The 13,657-nt window shown below is 42.0% G+C and overlaps 1 protein-coding gene across 2 annotated transcripts in view; it reads right to left on the bottom strand.

Moving 5' to 3' along the window:
- Positions 1–13,657, bottom strand: part of AFAP1 (actin filament associated protein 1) — a 93,137-nt gene that overhangs the window by 50,746 nt on the left and 28,734 nt on the right. The window lies entirely within an intron of this gene.

Genomic DNA, 13,657 nt, shown 5'->3' with positions numbered 1-13,657 from the left:
GGGGGGGGGCTGCGCGGGGGGGCGGGCTGGGCTCTAGAGAAGCAGGGGAGGACGCAGGAAGGCCAGCGCAGGCGGCAGTAGGAGTCTGAGAAGGCGCCTGACTGCTTTGGGAGGCAAGCACAGCAGTACTGGCTGAGAGGCGTCACCTCTCTGACCTCAGCATCCTCACTAGCAAAGGAAGGCGTATCAACATGACCTGCCTTGTATTTATGGCTGAGTGAAGAGAAAACGTGACCCTGTATGCAAGATGCCTCAGCCAGCACCTGCACGTGTACACTGTCACCAGCACCATCATCACTGCCAGCACCTGTATGGTTTACGCTGAGAGCTCAGAAAGGGATCCTGGCCCAGACCCGCAGGTGTCAAGACCATCTTGCGGCACTCTACTGGCAATCACGGCCACCCCTGCGGCCACCCACTGTCCCTTCTGTCCTTCCTGAGCTCCTGCAAGGAGCTGGGCATGGTTCTGATCACTGGGGACATGCAGCAAACAAGACAGACAAGCTCCCAGGTTGGTGCAACTTACACTCTGGTGAATGAAGAGCTAGCAGGCAGCTTTCAAAATGTCTTCTATTCTTTTTGGAACTAACCTGCAATTTGGGTTCAACCCAAGTGCCTTCTGAGAAAAAAATAAAAAAGCAATGCCAAAGCCCCAGTTATCTGTGTAGTAACTTTGCAAGATGATCTCAGCAGACACATCCAGATTCCCTTGGCTTGCTCTGGGATTGGGACGGGAGCCAGGAACGGACAGGAGGCCGGGAGAGCATTTCCAGCCATCCTGCTGCCCAGCTGCTTTACGAAAAAGCAATGGAGTGAGGTCCACGTTGCAGAATAAAACAGGAAGAAAAGGACAAGAAGAAACCCAGAGCTTTGCTGCGATGTTTTTCTCCTTGTTGAGTCTGAGGTGTGAAAACGTAAGCAAAGGTGACACCAACCAGGTGACCTGCACCTCCTGAATGTCTCCGAGCAGAAAAGGTTCCCTCAGTTTTGCGTTTCATGCTAATTTCACCGCTGCTTTTTCTGCAGCAGGTCTTTATTCCCTCACCTCCCCTGTGTTTATCAAGCCTTCAGCTGACAAGGCACACTTTTATCTGACCTAAGGATGAGACGTTTTCTTCCCTCTTGGGAAAGGGTATATTGCAATGGAAAACTCCTGGGCTTCTGCATCTGACGGGAGCTGGGGCTGAAGCCCCAGTCCCACCACCAGCTCCAGAGGCACGGCTGAGCCACCCAGGCTGTGAGCCTCCATCTCTGCCCAGAACGTCTGAAAGCGACGCCCACTGGGACATCTCAACGAGGATGCCAACGTGTGCTCTCTTCCTGCGAAAATGCGTTCAATTGTACACACACTGCTAAGGGTGTCGAGGTCCTTGTTTCACACTAGAAGGCTAAACCCCACAAAACACTACCTGCAGAAACCGATCTCTGGCAAAAGCTTTTATGCAAAACACAGCTGTCTTTTTTCTTTCCTTTTTTTTTTCTTTTTTCCAAAGTGGGAAGGATCTACGAAGCTCCAGTCAGATCTCAGGTATCTCCTGGAGAAGGTGTGTTCCCCTCTCGGCTGGACGGGACTCATCCTTCATGAGCAGCCTGGGTCCCCCGTGACCAGGAAGCCTGCTCGGACCCTCCCGCATGGGACACAACGCGGCTGCCCCTCCAAGGGCCACGCACTGCACTCAGGCCCTGGTCACGGGCATCCTGGACCCGCAGGTCTGCTGCTTCTATCAAGGCGGGCTCATTTTGAGAGAAGGGGCTCTGTCTCACTTAGGCTGGCATTCCCAATGTCTAGCACATAACAGCGACTAAAAAAAAGTTTGATGAAAGAAAAAGAGGAGGGAATGAAGAGATAAATTCGACCTGAAATTCCCTATGAGAAAAAAAAAAAAAAGGTGTGAATGAAAAACAGAAGGAAAGAGACTAGGCCATCACATGAGAAAAGTAAAGCCTTGTGACAAAGTTTTCCTAGTCCTCTGCATAGATTCCTAAAATCCTCAGGGATGGGGAAGTTTTAAAAAATAAAAGAGAGAGAGGGCTTCCCTGGTGGTGCAGTGGTTAAGAATCCGCCTGCCAATGCAGGGGATACGGGTTCGAGCCCTATCCGGGAAGATCCCACATGCCGTGGAGCAACTAAGCCCGTGCGCCAATAACTACTGACTGAGCCTGCGCTCTAGTGCTCGAGAGCCGCAGCTGCTGGGCCCACACACCTGGAGCCCGTGCTCCGCAACAAGAGAAGCCACCGCAATGAGAAGCCCGTGCGCAGCAACGAGGAGTAGCCCCCACTCGCCACAACTGGAGAAAGCCAGAGCGCAGCAACGAAGACCCAAGGCAGCCAAAAATTTAATTAATTAATTAAAAAAAAAAAAAAAAACCCAGAGAGAGAGAGAGAAAGAAAAAGAGCATCAGCTAAAAGCCATGCCTGCAGCACAACACACCCCAGCCTCACCAACTTCCTCCAACTCTCCTGGTCACTGGACTGTCCCCCTCCACTCTCCCCCCGTCCCATATCAGGTCCCGTTTTCCCCGCAAACAAACGTTTGGGGAACTGAGGAATCTCTGAAGCTCTGAAGCCAGGGGAGCTTACCGAGCCGTCAAAGCCAACTCACGAAATGCAATCACCCTCTGAGAAGCCTTTCCTGATGAAGCCAACCCAAATATCCGCATGCTTACAATGCTGTACATAGATCAACTATACCCCTTCCTCCCTATTAGTTTCTCCCTTCTAGAACTTAAATTCCTCATGGAGAGAATAGATGAGGTGGATTCGGTAGACCAGAGGAGACCCAGCACGCCTGAGGCCAGGTGGGGTTATTCATGGTATCCTGGCAACATGAGACTATTTAATAATAGTAATTACATCCCAGGTACAGAGAAAGGCACTGCTGAAAAGATCAATGAGAGAAACCAGTCTTTCTTTCCATGGGTTTTATCAAACGGTTGGATTGTTTCAGGTTATCTTCATGGAACTGTCTTTCTTCTCTGATTGCTGTTTCTTGCCATATTGCCCCTGCAGAGTTCATTCGGACGTGGGAAATAAAAGGTTTATCACCCGATTTCTCAAATAGCTGCAAATGAGGTTTTTACACTAATATACTTCTCTTGAAAGAGCCATGTTCTGTGAGAATTTTAATACGTATTTAAGAGAACTGGATCCAAATTCAGAATCACAAATCCCTCAAAATACAAATTGTTCTATGTTCTGTGGTATTTTTGTTTGCTTTTAACTTGAGCCTGCATCTCCAGAAACACAATCTCTGCACACTTTTTAAGGAAATCTGACCACTCCATTTCTGGGAATATTGACTCTTGTCTTCCGAGTGACCCCAACAAGATGGCTCATGTTTTCAGCATCTGCCCACACACACACACACCGAGAGTGAACTCTGGCAAGAGCTGCTGGTAATGGAAGTTGCAGGCCAAAAGGACAGAAACAAATTTGGTGGCGATCCTTGAAGAAGTGTCTGTCAAGTCCTGTACTGGCCCAACCAAGGCCCAGGCTTCTCATACCTGACAGAGGGGGTGCCTGTGACTTACACTGAGGCCACGTTTCAAAATACTGAACACCTGGGTAATAGGTTTAGGACAGTACGGGAGAAGAGGAGTTTATATGAATAAAAGACTTGGCATCTGTTTTACAAAGCAAGTCATGACAGAGAGTTGTTAGAATTTTCACCGAAGGAATCCTAAGACGTGATACTAATAAATCACAAATTTCAACTGTTCGTTACAGTTCTGAAGAGTGCGTTTATATGGCTTTTTCATTCTAGCTTTTTGACCATTCTGATCGGGATTATTTCCACTCGACAGATAAACGGGAAGGAGTTTGCTGACCGAAAATATCATAATGAGTTAAAGGCATTCTCAGAATATACTCCAGATTTCCAGACTTTTCATTCAATCTTCTGGCTCTAACACGCTATCATCAAGATAAAGAAGGGCTGTTCCTTTTACCACAGTTCTTTAAGAGGAAGAATCTACTTCAGTCATAAAGATGTGGCCTTGACAAGGTGAAATAAAAAAAAACATGATGACAGCATTGACTTCTTACACATAAAACTATGATTTCAAAGTTTTCAATCATTTAGAAAGAAAAAGTTGGAAGCCACATACTAGCTGATTTCAAGGCTCTCTCTAAAGCTGCAGCAATCAAGACAATGTGGCATTGACATGAGGATACACAAACAGACGAATGAAACAGAACAGGGAGCCCAGAAAAGGACCCACACATTACACAATCAACTGATTTCCAATTGTGGCAATTAAGTTCATTTCAATGGTACTAAAACAACTGACTATGCATATGGAAGGAAATGAATCTTGACTCCCGTATCTCATCCTGTACATGAAAACCAATATGCATGAATCAGAGACCTAAATGTAAAGACTGAGCCAGTAAAATTCTGGAAGAAAATACAGGTTCTATCTTGGTGACTTGGAATATGCTAAAATTTGCGGGGGTGGGGGGTGGGGGTGGGCAGGATGCAAAACGTACTGACTACAGAAGTAAAGACTGATACACCAGATTTCAGATTTAACAATTCCTGTTCATCAAAAGGTACCACTAAGGAAGATAATTAATCTAGAGATTAATCAGAGAGTAATTCTTTAAGGCAAGAAACACTGAGAGGAAGAGGAACATTTCAGGTTTTAACTACCAATAAATACAACCATTTAAATTTTGTATGCAACAAATAACATAGCCTCAAAAATACTAAGCAAAAGCTGCCAGAAATAAAAAAGACATAGATAAATTCATAAGCAAAGTGGTAGATATTCCCACATCTCTCTCTCTGAGTAACTGATAAAACAAATAAATAAATTAGTAAGGATATAGAAGATTTGAACATGACAATTAATGACTGTGACCTTACAACCATACATAGAAGAGTACACCAAGCAAATGCATAAGACACCTCCCTTACAAGTAGACACTGAACACTTACCAAAAATGACTACATGTTGAGCAATAAGTCAAGTCTATAAATTTCTACTTTGTGAAACCATATAAAGTTCTGTGACTAGAGTGGAATTAAACTAGAAATGTAAAACAATCAGATAATTTTTTAAAAAATCACTGAATACTTGGAAACTAAGCAATATATTCCCAAATAAACCATTAGTAAAAAAGGGAATCACAACAGATATTAGGAAACATTTTAAATTGAATGATAGGGGACTTCCCCGGTGGTGCAGTGGTTAAGAATCCGCCTGCCAATGCAGGGGACACGGATTTGATTCCTGGTCTGGGAAGATCCCATGTGCTGTGGAGCAACTAAGCCTGTGTGCCACAGCTACTGCGCCTACGCTCTAGAGCCCACATGCCACAACTATTGAAGCCCATGCGCCTAGAGCCCGTGCTCTGCAATAAGAAGCCGCTGCAATGAGAAGCCCACACACCGCAACGAAGAGTAGTCCCCACTCGCTGCAACTAGAGAAAGCCCACGCTCAGTAACAAAGACCCACTGCAGCCAAAAAACAAAACAAAAAAAACATTAAACCGAATGATAAAAACACACACAAAAAAATCAAAATAGAGGATGCAGCTAAAACTGTACTTAGAGGGAAATGCATAGCTTTAAATCCATATACACACACACACACACACACACACACACACACACACACACACATACACACACACATATGGAAAGGGCTAACAATCAATTATCTAAGTACACAATTCAAGAAGTTGGGATAATTACAGAAAATTAAGCCAAAACAAAGTGAAAGAAGAGGAGAACTTAATAAAATAGAAAACAATAGTACTATAGAGAAAAACCAACAGAGGAAAAATTTGGTTTTTTTGAAAGAACTAGTAAGATGGATAAACTTCTGGCAAGACTGATGAAGAAAAAAGGGCGGCACATGGTATCCTGACTTCTGATTGCCACACAGAAAGGCACGCAGGCCACCACTCTCACCTTGACAACTAAAACAAGGTGGGTGAGCTCTAAAAAAAATTCAGAGAGAATTTTTCAGAGAGAACAGAGAGAATACCCCAGCAAACCAAAGAGCTGGCCAGCATCAGGCCAAAAAGAAAACCAAGCTGGTCCAGAAAGCTACCATGTATCTGCAGCACACAGAGACCTCCAGACTTCCACCACAGCTCAGAACCTGAGCCACGCTGATGGAAAATTCCAGATCCAGCCCTGAAACCATGGGAAGGCAATAGCAAAGTGAATCAAAGTAAAGCTGCAGCCCAGTCCAGATCTGCCTCAACTAGTGAGGCAGCCCACCTATGAGCAGAAGACGGGAGAAGGGGCACACCCTTTTCTGGAGGAAACAGTAATTACTTCAGTCTCTACTGTTCTTTTACACAAAGCAGATGGAATACAATGTAAACTCATGAGACAAATTCAATTGAAACAGTCCTAGAGATGATCTAAACATCAGAATTACAAAAGACTTAAAATAACTATGATAGGAAGTCAAAACAGATCATGAAAAAGGCATCAAGACATGTGCGAAGAGATTGGGAATTTCAGAAGAGAGATGGAAACTATTTTTTTAAAAAAAGCAAAAGAGAAATGCTAGAAATGAAAAATAGGGTGTTACAAAAGAATAATTCATAAGATGGGCTTAAGGGCACACTGGACACAGAGGAGGAAAGGACCAGTAAACTTGAGGATGGGTATATCTAAAGTATCCACCCAAACTGAAACACACAGAAGAATGAAGAAAAACAGAACAGAGAATACAAAATCCATGGGATATTCCAAATGACCTAACATGTACCAACAAATTTTAAAAGGAGAGGAGAGAAAAAATGAGTGAGAAAAATATTTGAAGAGATAATGGCCAAAAACGGTCCAAAACTGATGAAAGACATCAACCCACAGAACAAAAAAAAGCTCTGAGAAAGATAAAAACCTATAGAGCCACACCCAGACACCTCACAGTCAACTGCTGAAAACCAAAGATTAAAAAAGCAAATCTTAAAGGGAGCCACGAAAAAAAAAAAAGAGGACACATCACATTCAAAGGCACAAATGATAGAAGTGATGGCTGAGTTCTCACCAAAAGTTAAGGTGAAATAAAGACATTTCTAGTCAAAGCTGAAAGGAGAAGAAACAAACAAACAAACAAAAAGCTGAAAGGAGTTATTTCCAGAAGGTCTGCTCTACAGGAAATCATTTTATTTTAATAATTTCTTTAGGGTGAAAGGAAATGATGACACTACATGGAGGCCCTTCTTCAGGAAGAAACAAAGTAAGGGGAGACGCCTGGGAGAATACGAAAGACCTTTCTTGGGACTTCCCTGGCAGTCCGGTGGTTAAGACTCTTCCACTGCAGGGGGCGCAGGTTTGATCCCTGGTCGGGGAACTAAGGTCAACCTTTCTTCAAGGACACACAGGGTCAGGTTCTATGAGCTAAAGTATACAATAAACTTGTTTGTGATCCTCCTTGAGAAGTCTGGCAAAATCACAACGATACTCTCCTAGCACATTAAATCATGCTGAAAACTCTTTTCAACTGTATTCCTCTAAAACTGCTTGAAACCAGGAGGCGCTGTAAAAACCCTACATTACCCAGCAGGGAGTGGGGGGAAAAAGCAAGAAAAGGACGGATGCAATTTACCAAGGTCAGCATTAGGACTCTCATGGATTCTCATTAGAAAAGGACAGTGGTGTCTACAGTGCAGCCAATTTCCCTTAAACATTCTCTTTGGTATAGACCTTTAAGAGTTGTTTTGGGATGTTTATTAATTTATTTGCAATAGGGGATATGGCAGATGATTGGCACATGGTTTCCTCTCTATGGGCACACAGGAAGATGTTTCCCAGACTCCCTGCAGGTCTGGGCAAAGGAGGGTGGGAGGAAGGGTTGTGAACACTCGTAGCTCTGGCCCCTAAAAACATCCTGCTGTCATCTTGATTTCCAAACAGATTTCAACAGAAGCTCTTACGTTTATTACCACCACCAATAATAGCAGCTTGCACTTACATATGTGCTCATACAGGCGAGGTGCTCTTCTAAACACTTTATATCTTAACACGGTTGCAGCCTCACAACAACTCTAAAAAGCAGACACTACTTTCAACCCCTCGCACTTTCACAGATGAGAAAACTGAGGCACGGAGAAGTCAAGTAGCTCATCTAAGACACTCAGCGAGTGACTGGCGGGGCTGAGGTCAGAACCCAGCGTCGGACTCCAGTCTGAGCACTAGCGACACTGTCTTTCTACACAGTGCTGGCTCACCACCTTCTCCTTCCCGGCTCCTTTATATTTATTATAATGAATTTCAGAAGCAGTTATAAGAGTCAAATAAAACTTTAGTGAAAATGGCTGTGGAATGCCATTTGCCTTAACAGCCTATCTGCCTGCAGAAACACTTACTTGCTCTCAAATGCTCTCTTCCATGAGGACTTTTATCCAAGTGGAAATGAGTAGGCTGAGCTAGAGCTGTGATTACCAAACCTGGCTTGGCCTCGGGCACCGGGAAGTTCCTTAAAAATAGATTTCTGAGCAGAATATCTACAAAAAGGGCAAAGGATATAAACAGACAGTTCACGGAAACAGGAATACAGCCATAGGCTCTTGAACCCTATAAAAAGATGCTCAATGTCACTCATAATGAGAGAAATGCAGATTAAAACTAGATGAGATATCATTTTCCCTTATCAGGCTGGCAAAAACTCAAAAGTTGATAACACAGGCTGCTGGCAGGACAGTAGCGGGAAAAGGCACTCACATGCTTTTGGGAGGAAAAGGCACTCACACACTGGTAGGGGGAAACGCACTCACATACTGTTGGTGGGAAGGTAAACGGGTAAACCTACAAAGTGATTCAACTGTATCTCAAAATTACAATTGCTTATAACTTTCATGCAAACAATTCCTCTGTTTGGAAATGCAGTCTACAGACTAGCAAAACTGTGAGATGATGCGGGCACAGGATTAACATTATAGAATTCCCTGTCACATCAAAAGAATGACAACAACCCAATATCCACAAATAGAAGATAAGATTTTTTTTTTTAAGTATATTCTATTTATAAAATGAAATGCTATGTATTGTAAAAGAGAAAAAGTGCTCTATTCTCTAACTTGGAGGAAAAAAATCTCCAAGATACTCTATTTAGGAATAAAAAACAAGGTGCAGAACCTTGTTTCTGCACCCTTTTTATGAGGGTGGGGGGACGGGTATTGAAATTTGCATTTCTATTTGCTGCATAGGTACAAAGAAACTCAAAGGAGACATACAAAGTGATTGCTCTCACACATTGCTGGTAGAAGGACAACTGGAGAACAATTTGTGAGGCTCTAGTAATGGTGAAGGTGTGCACATATCAACACCAGCAATTCCAACATACGGTCTCCATCCTAGAGAAACCAGGACACCGAGACCAGGTGACCCGCACGAGAATGCTCACTGAGCACTGCCCGTGACAGTGAGAGGGTGCAAGCAAATGAGTGAGTGAAAAAAGGAGGCTGCAGAACACGTGCAGCTTGAAGCCATTTACATGGAAATTTTAAACATGAAAAATAATATCATTTCTTGTTTATGAGTACAGACACTGTAAGTAAGAAGTATTTCTAAAGTATACCTAGATAATAATAAAGACCAATTCAAGATACAAGTAACCTTGGAAGAGGGAGAGAAGTTTTATTTTTAATGATTAACATCTTTACTAATGATAAAGCCCTTATATAAATGGTTCAAAAAGAATAAAAAGACACAATCGAGGGAGAGAGAATTAATAGGGCAGGCATGTTTCAATTACATCTGTGGCTTTTTGGATCTTAAAAAGGGTAAAAGATATAAAGTAAAAAGGTCCTAAATGAATCTAAGCATTAGGGATTAGGATTGTTTTTTTGTTTTTTGTTTTTTTGTAAATTTCCAGTTGATTCTGATAAGGCAGCCAATCTAACAACAATATCTGGATGAAACTAAACTAAAACATCTCAGGTCTCTGCTGATTTTAAAAAATTAAAATTCTGTAACTGATTGATTGAAAGTAGTTTTGTCATCAGACTTCCATTTCTAATCAAGACTTCTTAGGTTCTTGTATTACAATATGCAATGGAAGTAAAGCACAAACACTAAGTGGAGTAATTAATCAAGTTAAACCCTTTAGAAAAAGATAATTTACCAAGTATTTACTTCTTTTTAAAGCAATGTCAGCAAATGCTAAGAAGTTTTTGCAGTTAAGCTCCCATTGCCAGAGTCATCATTCTATAATTAGCTAAGCGCCTGTGATCTGTATCTCTCATCTGCTGAAACAAGGTTGTAAGACTATTTCACTCCATCAGCACCTGACACCTTGAAAGTTTTGTCTTTGTCTATTTGTGAGCTGCACTGTCTGCTCATTGCTATTTCCCAGTGAAATAGTAAAACCCAGTGAACGCTAGATGACTTCACGTTAGACCAGTATTATTAACAAGGGAGCTTCTCTTTAGTATGCGTAAAATACGCAACAAACTGTGAGAACAGATGGAAAAGAGAAGAAAGCTTAGGTTTCAGAGTGTCCTTTCTTGGGTTCTCCACTAGGGAACAGGTAAACACAAAAATGCAGAAGGGCCAGATACAGGTAACCAGGAGTGGGACCAGGTGAAGAAAACAGAGTCATATATAAGGCTCCTCGTTTACTTCCTCATTCTCTCCCTCCTCACTGAAGGAATGGTGCTAAGAACCTAGAAGTGAGCAATAAAGAGAGAGAATGGCAAATTGTCAAGATGGCCCAGCAGAATGAAAATGAAAATGACGCCAGGAAATTCAGAGGTCAACTCCTGGCCCCATCACTGGTTGATCACTGTGACATCCCGTCTACCTGGGACTTGGTGTCTCACCTGTAAAATGAAATGGCCAATAGTAACACCTTTCTCAGGCAGCTGTTTTGAGGATTAAGAGATAATAATGATGGAAAAGTACTTTGGTAACACCAGTGGTTGACGTGTAATGTATTAAGATTCTGTGTCTGGAAGGCTAAGCAAGTTCAGCAGCAGAAACTCCTGATCACAGGACTCCCATTTAAAAAAAAAAAAATGCTCTGCTCCATCTCTCAATTTACAGAGATGAGAAAAGCCACATCTATGTGCTCTGACCCAACAGAAACGATCATTGTTGTCATCACGGAGTCTGACCCTTATACTTTCCTGGGGGATGAGAGGGAAGTGAGGCTCAAAGTTTAAAGGATGCTGGCACGTTACAAGAACCATGGTTATAAAATGTCTCATCAGGCTTTCCCACCCACTCCCAACTGGTTTTTCAAAGCAAGTACTAGCAGGCAATGATGGACTAGAAGGTTTGGACCAATTCACCTGATAAAGACAATGAGGAAAGCAAGATGAAATATACACAGCATCTTCCTAAGAGCAAGAAAGAGCTATTATCATAGTGTGGAATTACCTGGTCATGATCCAAAAGTATATGGGAATCCAGAGAAGCGGCCCAGCAGCCGGGACTGCCTTTGATACCCCCCAGAGGAGGCAGCCAAGAAGCCAGGTAGCACTCTGACAGCTCTGGCGGAATAGGGACCGAAAGCTGGAGTCCAGGGCTCGCCAAGGATGAGGCTCGCCAAGGATGAGGCGAAACGCTCACGCTTAATATTAGGGCCCCAAGATTAGGAGCTGGAGTAAGACTGAAATAAAAATACGCCTGCCCTTGAATGGACTGCAGGCTGACTTCAAGTCACCTACCTGGGTGGCTCTGAAAATCTCAAGCTCTGAAATTAAATTAAACTGATTTTGGAGACCTGCTGCCCCCTCAAGCATGTGGCACAGGCAAATGCTCTTGGATAGAAAAAAGCACTGTGCTGAGAATCAAATTATTTCTATAGGGACAACTAGATACCCACGAGAAAAAGAATGAAATTGGACCCCTACCTCACACTACAAGCAGACCACATCAAAATGGATCACAGACTAAATTTATGAACTAACACTATAAAGCTATTACAAGAAAATATAGGTGTAAATCTTAAGGCCTAGCATTAAACAATGGTTTCTTAGAAATGACACAAAAAGCAATAACAAGGAATGAGATATTAATACATATACAACATGGATGAACCTTGAGAACATTATGGTAAGTAAAAGAAGACAGTCACAAAAGGACATATGTTGTATGAGTGCGTTGGCAAATCTGTAGGGACAGAAAGCAGATGAGTGGTTATCTGGGGCTGGGGGTGGGGGAAATGACTGCTAGCATAGTGAGGACAGCTTTTCTCTTTGGGTTCATGAAAATGTTCTGAAATCAGATTATGGTGATAGTTGCACAACTCCGTGAATATACTAAAAACCACTGAATCATATGTTAAAAGGATGAATTGCATGAAATGTGAATTATACTTCAATAAGCTGTTATTAAAAATAATTATAATATTTTTTTTCCAAATATAATGCCCAGCATGATCATTAGATAACCTGGCATGCAAGAAGACAAAATGACATGAACGAGAAGAGGCACAACAGATAACAGACCCAGGTCCAAACTCAAGCAAAACCACTGTCAAAACAATTATGTCTGTTATGTGCTTGTTATTGGAGAGAAAAGCCAAACAAACATTCCTGAAAAGAAACAACTAGAAATTCAAGAACTGGAAACTACCATAAACAAAATTAAGAGTCCAGTGAACGGGAACAAACTTAACAGCAGATTAGATACAGCTAAAGGGAGACATAGTGAGCTGGAAAGTAACAAGAAAAAATTAACCAGACTAAAGGGAAGAAAAAGGATAGTAAAACACAAAGAGAAGATAAAAGTGGAATATAGTGAAAAAGTCTAACATATATTTAAATTAGTTGGGGGAGAGGAGGAAATGAGGCAAAGTTATATTTTAAGGGAAATGGCTGAACATTTTTTCTAAAACAGAAAAATACCAATCCACAGATTTAAAAATCCCAGGGAATCCCAAGCAGAATAAATAAAAAAGAATTGACATCCAGACACAATAAAGTGAAACCAGAAAATCAAAGTAAAAGAGAAAGCTCTATCCTCCTTGGAGAAATGTCTATTTAGGTCTTCTGCCCTTTTTGGATTGGGTTGTTTGTTTTTTTGATATTGAGCTGCATGAGCTGCTTGTATACTTTGGAGATTAATCGTTTGTCAGCTGCTTCGTTTGCAAATATTTCCTCCCATTCTGAGGGCTGTCTTTTTGTCTTGGTTATGGTTTCCTTTGCTGTGCAAAAGCTTTTAAGTTTCATTAGGTCCCCTTTGTTTATTTTTGGTTTTATTTCCATTTCTCTAGGAGGTGGATCAAAAAGGATCTTGCTGTGATTTATGTCATAGAGTCTTCTGCCTGTGTCTTCCTCTAAGAGTTTTATAGTGTCTGGCCTTACATTTAGGTCTTTAATCCATTTTGAGTTTATTTTTGTGTATGGTGTTAGGGAGTGTTCTAACTTCATTCTTTCGCATGTAGCTGTCCAGTTTTCCCAGCACCACTTATTGAAGAGGCTGTCTTTTCTCTATTGTATATTCTTGCCTCCTTTATCAAAGATAAGGTGACCACGTGTGCGTGGGTTTATCTCTGGGCTTTCTATCCTGTTCCATTGATCTATCTTTCTGTTTTTGTGCCAGTGCCATACTGTCTTGATTACTGTAGCTTTGTAGACATTTCTCCAAAGAAGATATGCAGATTGCCAACAAACACCTGAAAGGATGCTCAACATCACTAATCATTAGAGAAATGCAAATCAAAACTACAATGAGGTATCACC

The sequence above is a fragment of the Lipotes vexillifer genome, unplaced genomic scaffold, assembly GCF_000442215.2.
Source record: "Lipotes vexillifer unplaced genomic scaffold, Lipotes_vexillifer_v1.1 scaffold63, whole genome shotgun sequence".
In the NCBI taxonomy this organism is placed as follows: Eukaryota; Metazoa; Chordata; class Mammalia; order Artiodactyla; family Lipotidae; genus Lipotes; species Lipotes vexillifer.
This window is presented reverse-complemented; position numbering and strand designations above follow the sequence as displayed.